The sequence below is a fragment of the Manis javanica genome, chromosome 3, assembly GCF_040802235.1.
Source record: "Manis javanica isolate MJ-LG chromosome 3, MJ_LKY, whole genome shotgun sequence".
NCBI lineage: Eukaryota > Metazoa > Chordata > Mammalia > Pholidota > Manidae > Manis > Manis javanica.
Window position 1 is genome coordinate 157091431 of NC_133158.1, and position 16337 is coordinate 157107767.

Below are 16337 nucleotides of genomic sequence, written 5' to 3' on the forward strand. Positions count from 1 at the left end.
GAGGAATATGCTCCAAACAAAACTACAGGATGGAACACAAGAAAAAGGGCTAAAGGAAATGGAGATCACCAATCTTCTTGACGAAGATTGCAAGTAAAAGTCATAAATATGCTCACTGATTCTCAGAAAAGTATTGAAATTCTCAGGGAGGACTTCAACAAAGAGATAGAAGAGCTGAAAAAGAGCCACTCAGAGCTGAAGAAAACAGTAACTGAAATGAAACATACAATAGAGGGAATAAAAGGCAGAGTGCTATAAAAAGAAACAGAGAGAAAAAAGGATCTCTAGGAAACCTGTATAATAATTAAAATGGCAAAGATCAAAAATAAGGAGAGAGTATTGAGAGCAGCCAGAGAGAGAAAAAAAGAGTACTTATAAAGGAAACCTGTTCAGGCTATAAGCAGACTTCTCAGCAGAAACTTTATAGGCCAGAAGGGAGTGGAATGAAATATTTAATGTATTGAAACAAAAGGACCCTCAACCCAGGAAAATTATCATTCAAATGACAGGAGGGATCAAACAACTTCCAGATGAAAGAAGGCTCAAAGAATTTATAACAAATAAACCAGTATTACTAGATATGTTAGATGGACTAGTGTAGATGGAAATGTTACTAAGGCTAAATTGCTTTCACCAGTGAACATAAACCCACAAGAAAGGTAGTAGACCAACTGATTACCAAGCAAGTACAAATTTAAAACAAAAGAAGAAGAATCAACTCTATACAAAATTAGTCAAGGGATACACAAAAAGTGCAGATTATTACATTTAATGCGTAAAGTGTGGAAGAAGAAGAAGAGAAAATGTACCCTGAGGTTGTGTTTGAAACGGAGCAATCAGCAGCTTAATATAGACTGTTATATAGTCAGGAAGCTATCCATGAGCCTTTGGTTACCACAAAACTAAAGCCTATAATAGATATACAAAAAAATTAAAAATGAGAAATACAATCACAACACTGAAAAAAAAGATCCATTAGCAAGAGAAGAGTATAAGAGAAGAAGAAAGGAACAGAGAGGAGCTATAAAAACAACCAGAATACAATTAATAAATGGCAGTAAGTAGATACCTATCAATAATTATCTTAAATGTAAATGGACTGAATGCATCAATCAAAAGACAGGGAGTGGAAGAATGGATAAGGAAACAAAACCTATCTATCTGCTGCCTACAAGAGAATAATTTCAGATCCAAGACATACACAGAATAAAAGCAAAGGGATGGAAAAAGATATTTCATGCAAAAAATAGGGAGAAAAAAGCAGGAGTAACAGTACTTATATAAGACAAAACAGATTTCAATTAAAAAAAAGTAACAAGAGACAAAGAAGCACATTACATAATTATAAAGGGGTCATTCCAACCATTTTAAATAACTAGGCACTCAACACAGGAGCATCTAAATATGTAAAACAAATACTAACAGAATTAAAGGGGGAAATAGATTCTAAGACATTCATTTTAGGAGACTTAACACACCACTCACATCTATAGACAGATCAATCAAACAGAAAATAAATAAGGAAACAGAGACATTGAACAATACATTAGATCATATGGAATTAACAGATATCTACAGAACAGTCCACCTAAAAGCAGCAGGATACAAATTTTTCTCAAGTGTACATGGAACGTTCTCCAGAATAGATCACATACTAGGCCACAAAAACAGTCTCAATAAATTCAAAAAGATTGAAATTGTATCAAGCAGCTTCTCAAACCACAGTGGTCTGAAACTAGAAATAAATTATACACAGAAAACAAAAAAGCCCACAAACACATGGAAGCTAAACAACATGCTTCTAATTAACCAATGAATCAATGAGTAAATTAAAACAGAAATCAATCAATACATGGAGACAAATGAAAACAAAACCCAGTTGCTCAAAACCTGTTGGATCCTGCAATGGCAGTTCTAACCAAGAAGTACAGAGCTGTAGAGGCTCACCTTAAGAAACAAGAATAATTCCAAAGAAACAGTCTCAACTCACAATTAAAGAACCTAGAAAAAGAAGAGTAAATGAAACCCAAAGTTAATAGAATAAGGGTGTAAGTCTGGGGAGAGGAAATGCCGGGGCAAAATACCTCTAAAACTGAAATTGATCAAAGGGAGAAATCAAGTTTAAAATCTGATTATTGCTTACAAAAGGCAGTCTGGGCCCTTCTCTCTTTCCTGCTACAGCAGAAGCAAAACCAGTCCTCCCCTCACCTCTCAGGTACAGATAGGCCCTCCATGCCCAGGTAGATGAACTTCTCTCCACCCCCGAGGAATGATACAAATGCACTAAAGCCATACTTATTTCCACCTCTGAATGTCTATTGATATGCAGATGTACTAAAGCCGGGCGAGATATTCTGGAAATATTAAAATTTTATCCACAGAGGGACATACTAAAGATCAATGCAGATATAAATAAAATAGAGAAAAATAAAACAATAGAAAAAAATCAATAAAACCAAAAGCTGGTTCTTTGAGAAAATAAACAAAATAGATAAACTGCTGGCCATATTTATCAATAAAAAAGAGGATGTAGACATATAAACAGAATTAGAAACAAAGAAAGAATAATCACAATGGATACTACAGAATTACAAAGAATCATTAGAGAATACCATGAAAAATTATCTGCCAATAAATTGGGCAACCTAGAAAAATGCCTGACATCCTAAAAAAATACAACCTTCTAAGACACACCCAGGAAGAAACAGAAAATCTGAGTAGACCAATTAGCAATGAAATTGAACTGGCAATCAAAAAACTCCCAACAAAAAAAGTCCAGCACAAGATGGCTCCACAGCTCAATTCTACCAAACAATTTAAGAAGAACTAATACACATCTTTCTTAAAGTATTCAAAAAAGTAGAAGAGGAGGGAATATTTCCATTCATTTTATGAGGCCAGCATCACTGTAATACCAAACCAGACAAAGATACTTTGAAAAAAGAAAATTTTACACCAATATCCCTGATGAATATAGATACAAAAATCCTCAACAAAATATTAGTAGACTGAATTTAAAAATACATCAAAAGGATCATCCATCACAATCAAGTGGGATTTATTCCAAGGATGCAAGAATGGTACAATATTCATAAATCAATCAATGTCATATACCACATTGACAAAAAGAAGGATAAAAACCTCATGATCATCTCAAAAGGTGCTGAAAAAGCATTTGACAAAATTCAATACCCATTCATGATAAAATCTTAACAATACAGGCATGGAAGGTATATACCTCAACATAACAAAGATCATATATGACAAACCCACAGCTACCATCATACTTAATAAGGAAAAGCTGAAAGCTTTTCCTCTAAGATCAGAAACAAGACAAGGATGTCCACTCTCACCACTTTTATTCAAATTAGTACTAGAGGTCCTAGCCATGGCCATCAGATAAAATAAATAAATAAAAGGCATCCAAATTGCTAAGAAAAAAGTTAAACTGTTACTGTTTGTAGATGTCGTGATATTACACATAGAAAACTTCAAAGACATAGAAAAATACCAAAAAGCTTTTAGAACTAATAACTGGATTGATCAAAGTTGCAGGATACAAAATTAATACACAGAAATCTATTGCATTCCTAGAGTAACAAAGTAGACAAAGGAAAAAACAGGAGAACAACTCCATTTACAATTGCATCAAAAATAATAAAATACCTAGGAATAAACCTAACCAAGGAAGTCAAAGACCTGTATTCTGAAAACTATAAGACACTCATGAGAGAAATTAAAGAAGACACCTATAAATAGAACTCTATCTCATGCTTTTGGATAGAAAGAATCAATATTGTCACAATGGCCATCCTGCCCAAAGCAATTTACAGATTCAATGAAATCCCTATCAAAATGCCAACATTTTTCAATGAATTAGAACAAATAGTTCTAAAGTTCATATGGAAACATGAAAGATCCCGAATAGCCAAAGCAATCCTCAGAAAGAAGAACAAAGCTGTGGGGTTGCATTCCCTGACCTCAAACTACATGACAAAGCTACAATAATCAAAACAGTATGGTACTGGCACAAGAACAGATCCATAGATCAATGGAACAGAATAGAGAGAACATATATAAACCCAAGCATATATGGTCAAGTAATACATGATAAAGGAGCCATGAATATACAATGGGGAAAAGACAGCCTATTCAACAACTGGTGTTGGGAAACTGGACAGCTACATGTTAAGAGAATGAAACAGGATTACTATCTAACTCCATACAAAAGCAAACTCAAAATAGATCAAAGACCTGAAAGTAAGTCATGAAACTATAAAACTTTTGGAAGAAAACATAGGCAAAAACCTCTTGAATATAAGTATGGGCAATTTTTTCCTGGACATATCTCCACAGGCAAGGGAAACAAAATAAAAATTGAATAAATGGGACCACATCAAACTAAAAAGCTTCTGCACTGCAAAGGATAACATCAGCAGGTCAAAAAGGCATCCTTCAGTATGGGAGAATATATTCATAACTGACTTATCTGATAAGAAGCTAATATCCAAAATACATAAAGAACTCATGTGCCTCAACACCGAAAAACCAAATGACTGGATTAAAATATGGGTGGCAGACCTAAACAGACATTTCTCCAAAAAAGAAATACAGATGGTTAACAGGCACTAATCATCAGGGAAATACAAATCAAAACCACAATGAGCTGTCATCTCACACCAATTAGAATGGCCACTATCCAAATGACAAAAAATAAACGTTGGCAAGGATGTGAAGAAATGAGAAACCTCCTATGCTGTTGGTGGTAATGCACATTGGTGCAACCACTGTGCAAAGTAATATGAAGCTTCCTTGAAAAGCTAAAAATAGAAATACCACTTGATCCAGTAATTCCACTTCTAGGAATTTACCCAAAGAAAACAAAATTCCTGATTTGGAAAGATACATGCACCCCTATGCCTATTGCCATATTATTTACAAAACTCAAGATATGGAAGCAACCTAAGTATCCATTGGTAGATGAATGGATGAAGAAGATGTGGTACATATATACAATGGAATATTATTCAGCCATAAAAAGAAAAGGTATCCTGCCATTTAAAACAACATGGATGGATCTAAGGGTTCTATGCTCTGTGAAATAAGCCAGGCAGAGAAAGACAAATACCATGATTTCACTTATTTGTGGAATATAAAAACAAAGCACAAAAGAATAAACAAAACAGCTGTAGACTCATAGACACTGAGAAGTGTCTAGTGGTTACTAAAGGGGAGGGGCTAGGGTGGGTAGGTAGGGAGGGGGAGGGGGATAAAGGGGCACAATAAATCTCAATCATAATATAGGTTGCTCATGGGACAGCAGTACAGCATGGAGAATATAATAAATGATTCTGTAACATCTTTCTATGTTAATAGTAACCACACTGAATGGGGTGAGGATTTAATAATATGGGTAACTGTTTAACCACTGTGTTTTACATTTGAAACTAATATAAGATTATATATCAATGATCCTTCAATAAAAAATTAAAAAACAAAAACAAAAAAGTTGTCATGTGTTTGAAGTTATATTCCTTGTAATTTTAGTTTGCATTTCCCTGATGTCTAGTGGTATGGAGCACTTTTTCATGTTTTTATTCACGATTTATATACTTCTTTTGTGAAGTTTATTTCACATACTTTTTCCATTAAAAATATTGTGTCTCAATCTGAGAAAAATATTATAATATAAAAAGAATATTTGGTGTATTTATAATATACATTTTAAATATAATCTTATATATAAATATCTACAATTAATTAAAGTTGAAATCAACCTGTATATCCCAAAATAGAGACTTTATAGTACAGCAATATAATAGAATATTTAGCAACCAGTTGGTGGTTCACTTGAAGAATTTTCACTGACTTCAGAAAATGGTCACAATATAAAGTTAAGACAAAGAGAAACATAAAACTATAAAATTTCCCTATTTTATTACATGCATATATATTTTTTTGATTGTTTCATAACCACTTCTAATATAAACATTTCTCAGGTATTAAGCATTTGTTGTAGTCATCATTTTTTTTTGTTATCATTAATCTACAATACATGAAGAACACTATGTTTACTAGGCTCTCCCCTACCACAAGTCCCCCCCACAAACCCCGTTACAGTCACTGTCCATCAGCGTAGTAAGATGTTGTAGAATCACTACTTGTCTTCTCTGTGTTGCAAAGCCCTCCCCTTTCCCCCACCCCCCACATTATACATGCTAATCATAATACCCCCTTTCTTCTTCCAAGCCCTTATCCCTCCCTACCCTCCCATTCTCCCCATTCTCTTTCCCTTTGGTAACTGTTAGTCCATTCTTGGATTCTGTGATTCATCTGCTGTTTTATTCCTTCAGTTTTTCCTTTGTTCTTATACTCCACAGATGAGTGAAATCATTTGGTATTTCTCTTTCTCTGCTTGGCTTATTTCACTGAGCATAATACCCTCTAGCTTCATCCATGTTGTTACAAATTGTAGGATTTGTTTTCTTTTTATGGCTGAATAATATTCCACTGTGTATATGTACCATATCTTCTTTATCCATTCATCTACTGATGGACATTTAGGTTGCTTCCATTTCTTGGCTATTGTAAATAGTGCTGCGATAAACATAGGGGTGCATCTGTCTTTTTCAAACTGGAGTGCTGCATTCCTAGGGTAAATTCCTAGAAGTAGAATTCCTGGGTCAAATGGTAAGTCTATTTTGAGTATTTTCAGGACCCTCCATACTAATTTACATTCCCACCAGCAGTGTAGGAGGGTTCCCCTTTCTCCACAACCTCGCCAACATTTGTGGTTGTTTGTCTTTTGGATGGTAGCCATCCTTACTAGTGTGAGGTGATATCTCATTGCAGTTTTAATTTGCATTTGTCTGATAACTAGCGATGTGGAGCATCTTTTCATGTGTCTGTTGGTCATCTGAATTTCTTCTTTGGAGAACTCTATTCAGCTACTCTGCCCATTTTTTAATTGGATTATTTGCTTTTTGTTTGTTACATTCATATATTTTTATCTGCTCATGTTTTCTCAGTTGTGGTTGGCTATAACACACCTTTATTCTGAAGCCTAGGGCTCTTCAAGTACACGTCATGTGGTGATGCAAAATCTGTGCTCACTAGACAGTCAACTAAGGAAATTCAAGCATGGAAAGACTTAAATTGGCTTAGCAATTTATAGCTGCATTTTAAGACTAGTGCCTGTTTAGAAACATAAACCTGTGGATGGATTGGCTTTAGCTTATGTTTTAGGAGGCCTGGGAGGGATTATTTCGCTCTGGAATCCCTAGGTCCTGGTCCACGTTTGATGTGATCAAGGGGGTCTTTTTTCTGTTGCCTTGCCACTTCTGACCAGTGTAAGAACTATACCCAGCTGTCGCTGTAAAACAGGAGGCCCTACAACCAACATTCTGTAACAATGGAAAGCAAAAAGATTTGCACTGGCCACTGGACTCAAGATACCACCTCCATGCCTACACCTACTCATGTAAGTGCAGGTCCTATTTTGGTCAAGCAGGAACAAATAATTGTGGGGTTCCTTCCACCCAATTTTCTATGCCATTGTAAAATGGCCTGGAATAGTAGGAAATTGCAATTGCTGGCATTTTTCTTCACTAGATATCTTAGTCAGTTTGGGCTACTAAAACAAAATACCATAGACCGAGGGGCTTGTACAACAGACATTTATTTCTTACAGCTCTGGAGCCCGAAAGTCTAAGACCAGGGTGCCAACCTGGTCAAGTCCTTAGTGAAGGCCCTCTTCTTGGCTTGAAGACCACCACCTTCTTGCTGTGTCCTGACTTGGAGGAGAGACAGAGAGAGTTCTAGTCTCTTCCTCTTCTAAGGATACCTATTATCATGGGAGCCCACTCTCATGACCTCATCAAACTGAATTGCATACCAAATATTCTACCTCCATATACCACATTGAGGGTTAGGGCTTCAATATTTGAGTTTGGGGGAAATGCATTCAGTTCACAACACTAGAGATATTCTTTTTCCTTCCCTAATAGGTTTCAGAAAAATGGAAGCTGTCAGTAAAGCTTGTATGTTTCTACAATATTGTGTGAGTTCACTCTAAAGGCTCAGGAATTTTAAGTGAGAGAATCTGTTTCTAATTGTACTTCTGGACTTAGAAATCATATACTTAAACAGGCAACATATACATCCATATAGATGGATATATATATATAGGAAGCAATGGAAATAAATCAACATTTCTCTTGTAAGTGAAATTATAAGTAAAAATTAACTTTTACTTACACTTTAAAATATTCTATGTTGTTTGTACAAAAATTCAATCATAAATTTAATTATAAAATATTTGCAATTCTAGCAATGTACTGTCAGCTAAAGCCATTGAGGACTGGAGATTAGACCTAAGTCTGTGGTAAAAGCAGCTGTGTTAATGAAGTGTTCCATTAAATAGATTATTATAATCATATTATTGCTTTTCACCTCAGGTTCTAGAAATGCTACATGAAGACATACTAAACAACACACCAGTTTATATTATACTGATGTTAATTCAACTCAGAATTCTGTCTATGACAGTGGTAGAGAGGGTCATCCCACAGTCATTACAGTGCCTCTAACTTCACTTTTGGAGACTAGTCCAGATGAAGTGAGACATAAGATGTGGACATGTGTTCATGGTATTTACCTGTCATCATCTTCAATCCAATATTATTCCATATTGAAATACAAAGGCTTAAATGTACACTATGCTAAGATAAAGAAAAAGTAGCTTCTTTATTATGTCTCTAAGTTACTTGACCTTCCTCCTCTTGGGCCTCGTGATCCTCAGAAGGGAAAAAATCTTATTCAGTAAATCAAATCATCTTAGCTCAATGCAGAAGGAGAAATAGTAACCTTAAGCAAAATGTTCAATTTCCTCAAGTCACTTTTCTCTTCCTTTTCTTGCCCCAAGGTGGTATCTGACATGTGAGAGGGACTTTGAACTAGTGGAGAAGACTTTCTGCTGTTGTTGTCAATCAGCGTGTCATTTTCTGAGTACTTTAGCCACTTTTCTCCTCAATTTATCCACTCTGGCCTGAAGAGTGCCCTTGTTGTTATTTCTGGCTCCGGGGTAATGTGTGGTTGGGCTGGCCCCTCTACGCTTTGTTGGAGCCTTGTCTTTATCCTAAAGTAACCTGGCCTTCTCAGCATTCATAGTTGAGAAAGGCCTTTAGAACACTCCACCACCCTTCTGTCTAGCACGTGGCCATGATGCCCTCTCCTTGTCTTCTCCAGGGCCCTTGTAAGGCTCTGTTTACTGTGCATTCTGTCCCCAAGAAGTCCATGAGAACCTCAAAGTCCCATCCATGTAAGACAGGAATGTGGAGCAGTTTAATACTGTTAAACATCAATCCTTCCTTTCCTTAACCACAGAGATGCCAAGTTTATTTGCCATGGAGCTGTTCTCTAAGGTCATGCAGAGGCAGCATTTGTGAGTACAAATTAGGGGAAAGGAGAAGATAACATTGAAGGAAATGTCCCAAAACCCTAATCTTGCACTGAGTCAAAGCCTCCTTTCCTCTCAACTTCTTTTTAATACACCTTCCTTTCTCTAGGCTAAAAGCCCAAAAAGGTAGGATTAGAATCTATGTGTCCCATCCTCTCTTATGTCCCTTATTCTTCCTATTCCTTTGACTTTTAGTACCATATCCTCCTACTGTTTTCTTCCCCCTATTCTGGAACTACTCTAGATCCCTATATCTCAAGGAATGATAGTGTTACTCATCAACTAGGCATGTCAGGAATCTAGGAATCATCACTTGACATCTCTTTTTTCTTCTTCTACATCCATCTCTACCTGGTAATTTTGATTCTTTCTTATGTCAGCTCCATCCACATCTCCATTTCTACTGACCTCAGTATCCTACTGCAAGTAAGAATCATTCAATACCTTCTGCCTGTACTACTGCTATATCCTCCTAATTGTTCTTCCTGCATCTAGTTTTGCTTTCCACCAATCCATTCTGTATTTTGCAGAGTGCTCTTTTGAAAGCCTTTGTTCTGTGAGGCTGTCCTTACCCAACTCCTGCCTCACCTCATACTGTTTCCCTTCTCACTCTCTGTGCTGACCCATATTGACTTTTTTCCTCTTGTCTTCAGGGCTTCAGGACCTAGAATGATTTCCATCCTTCATTGTTCCTGATTCACTCTAACTTACTCTTCAGATCTGAGCTCAAATGTAATTTCCTGAAGGGAGCCTTCCTGGAACTGGTCAGATTAGATGAGGTCCTCTCACTATAACTTTTCTTCACAGCACAAAATACAGCTTACTATTACATTTATGTCATTTCTTTCTTTAATATAAAATATACTGTAAGTTCTATCAGGGAAAAGATCGTACCTATATGGGTTTTTATTATTATACTTATTACTATATTTTTATTAGTCCTAGCATCCTATTTGAGTGATTGAAATATGTGAGTTTTAATAACTACTTGTTAAATAAAGTTACGGTGACATGATTTTAAATTTCATTGGATATGGACTATAAACAATATGAAATCAAAGATGGTTGTGAGGGATGGATGCTATGTGTGATGCTCCCATGTCAGATATTAAATTAAATATTTTGCTTTCTCAGCCATAATACTGGAGAAAAAGTATGAATGTCTTGAAATGCTTTTTGTTGGTCTTCTCTGTTATAATTGACATTATACAGGATATTTTGAGGTTTACCATTTACTTTAAATTACTGAAGCTGAAATTAATAAAGCTTTCATGTGTATACACATATATAGTAGATGGGTCATGGATATTTAACTATCTATAGGTACTTCGAATGTTACAATTATAGAATTCATCCCAGATTCCATACAATACTAAAACAAAAAAATCTAAATTTTTTTCTATATTTTATATTGTCAGCGAGTCTCACAAATATAGAAAAATTACTATATGAAGTAACTGAGTCATTTTATTATTATTAATTGCTTCAGTGATAACTTAAAAGTACCTGATGAGGTATCCAAATTATTATATCAAATTTTGACTAAAATAGATTTGATATTGATAATAAACCCTGTTGGATTATTTTCTACCAGTTTTATAATAAATTGGAGTTTTTAAATGGCAAGGCTGGGAAAAGATTTAGTGGATAAAAATAACTTTTGTTAATGTCTGTAGGATTTTATTACTGTACCATTTTCAATTTTATAAGAATATGTTCATTTTAATTTGGTCTGAGATTAAAACATACAACAAATAATTTTTAAAGACTTTCCCAAGTAACTGCAATCCAAAAGTGTTCAAATTTATAAGGATATTAAAATGTTCATCTGAATGGCTATTTTTTTAAGCCCCAAGAAGGCAAAGATCATATTACACAGCATAATTTGCAGCATAGTTTTAGCACAACTTAAAACATAGGATTTGAAAACTTTCAAAATTACTGTTAAAATTTATATTGAGGGTATTAAAGTCAGCCTGAATCAACTTGGTAGTATTTTTATTTTCACACACACACACACACATAAACAGATTGTATGACATTAAAATTGACCTGAGTTCATTTTCCATTTTTTAAATTAGATTCAGATGAACCTTTTTTTTCAAGGGTGCTCCCATTTATATATAAGGGTTACACATAACTCTTACATAAGTAAGGATATGAAGTTTCCTTCTTAGAAAGTGTTTTCTCCATTAAAAAACAAACTAAAAAACAGATGTACCATTGCCTGTTTCACAGTCAGAGCTACTCTGAAACGGCTGATGCTAGCTCAGGGAAGCCATAAAGAGATCAAATGACTTCTGGGCCAATGGAAAGCCCTACTGTCTAAATGCTTTTCAGGCCAATTTGAAGAAGTAATTAGACTTACTGGAAGCTTGTGTGAATAATGCTGCAAGTACAATTATGAACTGCCCAGACACACTGCTTTCAATATTCTTGTCTACTGATTCTGATGGGGAATGTATGTAAAATTCAAGACTCAGTATTAGAATGAGTAAAATGATGGGGACATCATGACATATCAAAAATTGTGATTTGTTTCTGCAATCAGTTGTCATTAGGTAAAAAGCCAGCTATGAATTAGCTGAAATATAATCATGTTCTCCTATCTGTCTTCAGCACTCAGCTTTTCTTGTTCTAAATGCAGACAAATGACTGTAAATCTTAGGAGTTTACAGAATATAACAGAAAGGCTTCTAAGAACTGAAAATCAGTAAACACATGGCAATGGCAGGCCATTGTAATACAATTAGGGGATGTTGTGTGGGTGCCTCTGAAGTGCCTATAAATGAATGTGACTTCAGTACCGCTGCCAAATGAGTCCAATGTCCTACTAATGAACTGAAAACAAAGTGCCTGGAATATTGTGTCTGCGGTGCCACTTTGAGATTACTGCCATGCTGTATTACTACAGTAATTTGCTGGAAATAGCATAGCACATATATATATATCAAGCTATTGTATTTAAGCCTCATCTTATTCTAATGAAAAATGCGTTCACCATTCCTGAGAGTATGGATATCACCAGTTAGTATTCAGCATGACTGTAAAAGATTGAAAGGATATTTTATTCATAGTATGATTAAAAGCTGATTCTGACAATGTTAAAATATTTATTACAAAGTTGCAATAATGAAAACAGAAACTATATGGAATGCAACTTTGGTTTATATTAATTTCAAACATGGCATAATTGTGTTATATTCCATACTTGGACACTTTTTAGGGGGTTTTGTTTTTCTTTTTCTAACAGAAAATTTATAACTGTTAACTAGGAATCTGAAAGTTCCAATAATCATGTGTACTATTTGTTACCCTGTAACAAACTCCTATTTTATTAGCATTTACTATGTGCCGGGCACTGATCGATTTACAAATATTAACTCATTTAATTTTCATAACAATTCTGTGATGTAGATAGATTATCCCCATTAACAGGTGAGGAACAACTACGACACAGAGAGGATAAGTAATGAGGTGAGCTCACAGAACTGGTAGGGAAAGGAGCCCAATTCAAACCCAGGTAGTTGGCATTAGAGCACTGGATTTGAATGCTGACCTGTGGCCTATATACCAGTATGTGCACAATGAGTCTCACTAAAGAGGTTTTGTAAAGATGTTTTTATACTCAAGATTCCACCCTCATAGACTATGAGTCAGCCAGCAAGGGATCAGGCACAGGCATTTCCATGTTTAATAAGATTTCATAGTGATTCTGGTGCTGGTATTCTGTTGGCCACCCTTTGAGACATATTGATGTAGAAATTCCAGGTGATAGTCATCATACTGCATTTTTTATTGTTTCATGCTATGCTTATTCACAGTAATTTTTGTAACTAACTGATCAGTGTGACCTGAGCATTCTTTCTGTCTGAACAGAGCAAGTTCAGAGACAAAAAGCTCACATGGATTGTGCTACCATTTTCAATTATCACTGAGGTCTGACCCTTCACAGATTAAACACTTTTGGAGATATTATTAATTAATCTAAAGTAATTTGGGAGCCAAAAACCATATAGATTTTTGTTAATAGAAATAGTCATGAGCATCTTTACTTAATATGACGAAGATGTGTGACTTCCTGTCTCTGTGTTCTCATGTTAAACTTTTTTGTTGTTTTTACTTCATCCACGATGATCTAGGATGAAATATCCTTTTGTTGTTCAAATGAATGCTCTGTAGTAGCACTACAATAGTTAATTGAGTATTTCCACTTTATGAAATATCTTTGAGTATAATGACTACAAGTACTTTGCTGAATATTCATTAACTATCCTTTTCTTACAAGGCATATAAATCCTCTGAAATGCAATACATATGCACTTTAAACTTTGACATAAAATACTCATATTTCTGAGATACAGGAGTTTTTCTTCTTTAAGCACTATCTCAAATCATATATAATCAGGAACATTGGCAACACTGCTGCTATGAGAAGGACAGAGAGAACATCAAGAAATCCAAATGAATTCAAACCCATTAAATGTAATGGTGTGGTAAATCTCAGTGTACCATCTGCTGTAGAACACTGATACACTATTGGAATTCCACATCTTATTTACATAACAGATAAGAATGTGCTAGTAGATTTATATGGTGAATAAATACCCAGAGACAAAACTTAAGTTTTTCCTATATTCACATCTGTATAGAATTTAATCTATTTCTGGTTAGCTATTCTAGTAAAGTGTAAAACACCACCTTATCCAAATGTTATCAACAATATTATCAGTGAAAATTAAATAACCAATAAAAGAAACAGTTCATATACAATGCTGTATAAAATATATTCTCTGTCAAAGAATTCTTTCTCTTCAAAATTGGCATGCATATTTAAGGAACAGGCTTATAAAACTATAGTAGATACCTGGTATATTTGTGTTTATATTTAACAAATAACTTGGTAGCAATTCTTTCAGAGGGATATTAGACTTACTCAAATACACTTTCAGGTCGTAATTCAAATTACATTGAATTTTTAGGATGAATTAAGTCCAAATGTTTTGAAATCTATAATATTTAAGTGAGATCCTAAAAACTGAAACAAGTTTTAAAAGAAACATAAAATCAGATTTTATAAAGGAATAGTCTCTTGTTCTGGAATTCAAATTAATCTCCTCCATTCTTCTTTTGCTTTTACGTAAGGATCCCCCTTAAATATATACAAATAACAAAGCCTGCTGATGATTTCGTGAAGCATATCCTACACATAATTAAAGGACCACATTATCTATTTCCACATGTGTCTTCTTTTAATTAAATGGAATTATTGGCAAGGTATCTTTTGAGTTATGCATATATTCATCTGTATTCTTTAAAAAAATTTTTTTCACTTGAAGGAAGTAAAGAGGAAACGGGTATTTTTTTGGATTATATCTCAAAGCTCATGAGATACCAAATTTCTTGGATCCTCTCCTGTGACTTTCCTCACTAGCAATGTTGAATAATTAAGCACTTTTGCATTGACATTGCAACCAGCATTTAATTAAACACAGTTCCTGTCTCTTCAATTGCTCTTACCAAACCTCCAGAAGTTGAAAAGTGTTGCTGTTCACAATGGCAGTCCACCAAGTGGAAAATTACGCAAAGAAAATTGAGAAAGTAGGAAAAATGCCAGGCCTGGTGCCTTAGGGAAGGTGGAGAATATGAAAGTAAATACAGTACAGAGTATTTTGGTTGTTGCTATTGGCACTCTTCTTGACTATGTAATTGACTTGGTAAATTGATATATTACATGTTTATTACTTATTATCAAATCACAGGAAGAGGAAACAATTTTGCTCTTGAAAGAATGATGGCCCATTACACAAGTCCCATCAAGAATGTATTTGGCTATGTAATTGACCATGGTGGCAAATTGAGCTAATCTCAACATAAGCTTTATAAAACAATGTTTATCTGTGATTACCAATAATCAGAGATTTTTTCCTATATTCACCTATTATTTCACATCATACACAGAACAATTATTTTTTCATACAATTAGAATTTTGCTAACAGAGACAATTATTATGTAAGTAGAATTTTGTAAGTAGAAGCTGCATTTGTATTGTAAATGCTGTGAAACCATGGTTTCTACTGATCTGTTATCTTTAAAAAATTACTTAATGAAATTCCAGAAAAACTTTAATTTTTGGTCATAAATGTTATTCTAATTCTTGCAGTAATTATTAAGCAACTATTGTGTGCAAATAAGTTGAGAAATACACAATGACACAAAGATGAAGAGGAGATAGTGTTTGGCCTTAATATGACCTCTAATTTACATGTGCTGCTTAATAAACACATATGCAGTGGGTTGAATGGTGACCCCCAAAAAAATATATGTCTATGCCCTGAAACCTGAAAGTGTGTGTGTGTGTGTGTGTGTGTGTGTGTGTGTGTGAAAACACTTAAGGTCTACCCTCTTTGAAAATTTTAAGTATACCATATAGTATTGTTAAGTATACCAACACTATGGCTTATACTGCCAATGCTATTGTATAGTATATTTCCAGAGTTTATTTATCTTGCATACCTGACACTTTATACCTGACTTTCACCTCTCTGTTTCCCCTCCCATTGCAACAATCACCATTCAACTCTTTGCTTCTATGAGTTTGACTATTTTAGATTCCACATATAAATGAGATTAATTGATGACTCCCTCCATCTATTCAATAATTTATGCTAATTGACATATATTTATCTGAAGACCAGAGCTGACTTAAAATACTCTTCTTTCTAAACATTATTTAGAAACAGTGTTTTTGCAGATGAAGGATTTAATGTGAGATTATCCTGGATTACGATGGCTCATAAACCCAATGACATGTGCTTATAAGAGAAGACACAAATATTATGCTAGACACAGGAAGACAAATGCTGTATTTTCTCATTT